Source organism: Quercus robur, chromosome 11 (genome assembly GCF_932294415.1).
Source record: "Quercus robur chromosome 11, dhQueRobu3.1, whole genome shotgun sequence".
NCBI classification, from domain to species: domain Eukaryota; kingdom Viridiplantae; phylum Streptophyta; class Magnoliopsida; order Fagales; family Fagaceae; genus Quercus; species Quercus robur.
The window spans coordinates 20,195,331-20,201,330 of record NC_065544.1 but is presented as its reverse complement, the minus strand read 5'-3'; positions in this window follow the sequence as shown (position 1 = coordinate 20,201,330).

The window sequence follows — 6,000 nt, the reverse complement described above, 5'->3', positions numbered from 1 at the left end:
TAAAGTTATACTATTATATTTATATAAACTAAAAGATGAAACTTAAATATTAATAGTTTTGTCAACCATTACTAACAAGAAAAGAAAGGTGGTAGGGAGAAAAAAACATTTTTTTTCTAATTTTTATATTTTCTTAATATAAGTTATTAAAATTCAAATTTTAAACAAAAATTATTTTAATATTTTAATTAAATTATTTATGATGTCACTGATTCAACCATCGGTCGGACCTCGGTCCAACCATAAAAACGGTAATTAGATATTTTTCCGATTCTTTCACCGTAATGGTTTTTAAAACCATGATTGTACAACATCTTGCCTTTCAAGCTATATCTTTTAGAGGTTGAGATGAAAGTTTTAGTTCATCTAATCGTGGGAACTTTCTTGAATAATTGGGTATTGTGACTTTTTGGAATGAAAATGTAGCTGAAATTAGACATGGCAAAACGGGCGGGTCGGGTCGGGTTCGGGTCGGGTCAATCGGGTCACGGGTCAAACGGGTCACGGGTCAAAAACGGGTCATTTTAAGCGGGTTGAAATCGGGTTCGGGTCAATCGGGTTGCGGGTCAGGTCGGGTTGGGTCGGGTTGACCCGTATTTTTCACATGAAATTTTTTATTTTTTATTTTTTATTTTTTATTTTATTTTTTTTATAAAGAAAACAATATGTATTTGCCATTTGGATAGTTCTGCAACATATTACTTGATGTAAAATGCATTATTTTGCATTCACTACTTATATCAAGAATAAACTCAGTTAAACTTATTAACATTTATTCAATAATTTTAAAATTATACAAATCCTAACATTGCTATCTAAAACAAAACAACACAAAGATAAGTAAAACAAATATACAAGTTTTATTTTTACACAATATCAACATTCCAAAAAAAAAAAAAATTACAAATGACTTATTGGATAACTCATTTGATAAAGAATAAAAACATATAAGAAAGTTACAATTTTAAAAATTAATTTTATAATCTATTATCAATTGTGGTTGACACTCTATTTCAATTTGAGATATACATTAAAGTTTGATTGCTTACTTATTTATACCTAGTCTCTTTTATGAAGATCATATCATTGTTAAGCAGCACACACTCTAGGAAATATCATAATTTATTTTGAAAAGCCGTTTATTTTGAACATAAATTGTTAAAAAATAGATCTAAGCATTCATAATTTATGCTAATTTGATACTTTGGCTTTACTATTTTCACACTCGTGAATGTATCTCACACATATCTACAATTTTAAATCTGTTTTTAACTTTACTGTAACTAGATTATCTTGGCACGTACTTTGCTATTTGATATCTAAAAATCTTTACTCATTACAGAATGCTCAACCATTTATTTTTCAATTAATTTGCATGCAGTTATGTAAATGTATCAATTGTTTCCTTAAAGCTCACAATAAACAATTAAACCAATATTGTTTTAATTTCACTATTTTTTTTACCAAAAAAAAAAAGTTTTAAAAAAATGGTTCGGGTTCGGGTCGGGTCGCGGGTCGGGTCGGGTTGACCCGCACAAAACACGGGTCGGGTCACGGGTCAACCCGTTTTTGCTTCGGGTCAAAAAAATCGGGTTCGGGTCAGGTATTTTTCGGGTCGGGTCGGGTCGGGTCAGAATTTTCTGACCCGTTTTGCCATGTCTAGCTGAAATAATAGAAAAAGCTCCAAAAAATGCAACCTACACATCACCTAGGATTCAGAAGGAAATTCTACATGTTTTCTCAGTCAAAGTGAAGAAAGCCATTCGGGAAGACATTGGTGCTGCAAAGTTTTGTATAATGGTTTATGAAACTCATGATGAGTTCATGAAAGAGCAAATGACTGTGATTTTTAGATATGTTGATGTAGAAGGCTTTGTGAAATAACATTTTTTTAGGCTTATTCATATTGTTGACACTACAGCTTTAACTCTAAAAAAAGGGATATATTCTTTGTTATATCAACATTGCTTAGATATACAAAATATTCGAGGGTAAGGATATGATGGAGCAAGTAACATGCGAGGTATGTGGAATGGATTACAATTTTTGATTTTGAATGATTGCTTATATGCTTACTACATCCATTGTTTTGCATGTCGCTTACAATTGGCATTAGTAAAAGCATCAAAACAAGTTATTCCCATTAGTGGGTTTTTTCTTAAATTGTTTTTGGTGATCAAAACTGTTAATACTTCATGTAAGCGTAATGAGCAATTGAAAGTTACCAATGCTAATGAAATAGCACGTTTGATTGATCTTGAAGAGCTTGAGACTGGAAGTGGACTTAATCAAATTGGCAGCTTACAATGATCTGTAGAAACACGTTGGAGTTCACATTTTAGATCAGTTTCTAACTTATTAAGGATGTTTACTTTAATTGTTAAAGTTTTACTAAATATAATTGATGATGCAAGTGATGGAGAACACCAAGCAGAAGCAGAGTCAACTTATGATGGTTTAACTTCATTTGAATTTGTCTTCATCTTGCATCTTAAGAAGGAAACTATGGAGATCACTGATAAACTTTGTCAAACTTTACAAAGTCAATCTCAAGACATTTTAAATGTCATGCATTTAGTTTCGTCTACTAAAGCACTTATTCAAAAATTTAGAAATGATGGATGGAATGGCTTACTCACCACTGTGATATCATTTTGTGAAAAACATTGCATTGATGTCCTAGATATGGATGTTTGTTATGTTGGGAGGCAAGGTTGAGCTCTTAATCAGCAAGATAACGTTACAATTGAGCATCATTATGAAGTAAATATTTTTTATGTTGCAGTAGATTCTCAATTACAGGAACTAAATCATCTGTTTAATGAATGCAATGGAGTTATTTAAGCTTAGCTCAGCTTTAGAACCTCGAGAGGCATTAAAATCTTTCAAAAGTAGTGATCTTTATTTGTTGGTAAAGAATTTCTATTCACAAGATTTCACAGATTATGAAAAACAAGTGTTGGAGAAGGAGTTTTATCGTTTTGAGCATAATGTAGTCCAGGATCCAGAATTCAAAAAATTGAATAGTTTATATGAGTTGTATCAATGGTTAGTGAGAACTGGAAATTTAGAATACTACAAACTTGTTTATAGAATGGTGAGACTTGTGCTTACTCTTCCAATTTCTACTACTACTACAGGGCAAACATTTTCAGCTATGAAAGTTGTCAAAACTAATTTTCGAAACAAAATAAAAAATGATTTTTTGACGAACTCTTTGATGTTATACATTGAAAATGATATAGTTTCGACATTTAGTTTGGTTTCAATTATAGATGATTTTGAAGATTTGAAAGAGTGTCGAGTTTCCTTTTCATTGATGATTGTATTGAGAAATAATAGTGTTTCATGTCTTTTATTTTTGTTGGTAGATGATTATATCTTAATATATTAAGAAACAATGATTTTTTGGTATTTGTCTTGGTTGATAGTTTATTAATACTATATGGATGCGTATTTTAAATTATTTTTTTTTTTGCTTATCTACAGCCCCCCTAGCTTGAAATCCTGGGTTCGTCCCTAGAGGAGACAAATAGGTTTTATGGGTGCATGACTAAAGTTAACGCAATTCATCAAAGTGGTACAATTGAACAAGATAAGGTTTAAATTATATTACAATAATGTTAACATATCCATTTACCAATAGTTTGAAGATACTAATCATATTATATTTCTTTTAATTTTTTTTAGAATGTCAACACGAAGGCTTTGTATAAAAACAACTATGGGAGAGTCTTTCAACTTGAACATTGTTAGCCCATATTGAAGGACCAACAAAAGGGGGGTGATCCTAAGGAAAGATCAAGAACATTCATAACTTCAACTTCGGATTCAATATCTATTGGCGAGGGAGATGGTGGGTCCAAACTTGGTGACACTTCCAATTTTGAGAGACTAATTGGTAGGAAGGTCGAAAAGGCCAATCGAAAGAACAAAAGTTATTGGAAAAGATGTTGGGAAATATTTAGGCAAGAAAATGAAATTTATTGAAGAATCACAAGAACAAGAAAAAGAGGGTCTTCATATCAAAGTGGAAAAGTTGATATTGAGAAGGAAGAAGTCAGGATTGAGAGGGAAAAACTTGAGATCCACCTTATGTTAGAGGAGGAGAGAATCATGATGAAATATACAAGTGTCTTGACCGGAGCACAAATTTATTTATTTTTTATTTATTTTTTATTTTTTTTTTTATAAACAACTCTAAGAGAGAATCATGGCAAAACGAAGTTTAAGTAAATAGTGGGTTTGACCTTAATTTGGATGTAGCTTAGGCGTTTGTGTATTTTGTAATGTTAGGAAAAGGTTGACACATGTAGATGACGCTTTGGTATAACCATTTTTTTTTAATGTAGATTAGGCCTTCATGTATTTTGATAATAACTTATGATAGGCCTTTATGTATTTTGGTAGTAGCTTATGATAGGCTTTTATGTATTTTGGTAATAACTTATGTCACTTGCCTTTAATCTTAAATTAGATGATTGTATAAACCCAAATGCTTTCTTAGTATTATATCTGTCTTGCACACTACTATTTCCTCATTGTTGGCTCATGTTGTACTAATGTTTAATATTATGGCATTAAAAACTTGGATCGATATGGGAAGAAAATTTATTATTCATTTTGCTTATGTTTTGACTTATGCGTGTGCGCTTATGGGCGTAATAATTGCTTATGGCACTAAAAGCATGGATTGCTTATGTTTCTTGCATCTATAGTTATAATTGCTTTCCAATTGTTTTGAAGGTTGCATCCATAGGTCACTCTTTGTTTTGCAAATTGCTTCTTGATGACTCAGATGAGGATGAGATAATTAAAGAAGTTGTCATGGGTTCAACATCACAATGTAAACGTTATCGCTATATCCAACGTAATCATTTGGCAGGCAATGAGAGGTTTTTTCTTGACTACTTTGCCCCTTCACTAGTACTTCCTCCAATTTTATGTCGTATAAGATTTCAAATGAGGTTTTTTTTTTTTTTTTTTTTTTTTTTTTTTTTCAATCTAAGGTAGAAGCTCATGAATTTTACTTTGTCCATAAAAAAATAGTGTCAACAAACTTGATCTATCTTCCTTATAAAAGATAATCGCTGCACTTAGAATGTTTGTGTATGGAGTATTGAGTGATTTTATGGATGAATATGTGCAGATTGGAGAAACCACTGCATTACAAAATTTGAAAAAATTTGTTACTATGGTGGTTGATGTTTTATCTGAGAAATACTTCAGAAAGCCAAATAACGAAGACATTGTTAGATTGTTATCTCATGGCAAACGCCAGGGTTTCCCAAGTATTTTGGGTTCAATTGATTGCATGCATTGAAAATGGAAAAATTGTCTAGCTGCATGGAAATGTCAATATTGTGGTTATATTCATGAGCATATTATTATTTTGGAAGCAATAGCATCATATGATCTTTGAATATGACATGCATTTTTTAGGTTACTTGGGTTAAATAATGACATTAATGTGTTAGAGCGAACTCATATATTTTATGAGCTTGCACAACGTCGTGCTCCTCAGTTAATTACTCAATCAAAGGTCATGACTATAAAATGGGATATTACTTTATTGATGGCATATATCCAAAGTGGCCAACATTTGTGAAAACAATCCCAGCTCTGCAATGACAGAAACGAAAATTATTTGCAACAACCCAAGAGGCGTGTAGAAAGGATGTTGAGTGTGCATTTGGAGTGCTTCAAGCATGTTTCGCAATTGTTTGTGGACCTGCATGATTTTTCCATCTTGAAACACTCCAAGAGATCATGAAAGCGTGCATAATTCTCCATAACATGATTGTTGAAGATGAGTGAGATGATAATGAAGTGGTATACTCGAATTATGAACAAATTGATGGAGTGGATAATCCTCTTATACAAGTGTCACGGGAACAAGCTGATGGATTTGTAACATACATTCAAAGTTATGAACACATTAGAGACTGAGAAATTCATTCTCAACTCCAGTTGGACCTCGTTGAACATTTATGACAATTG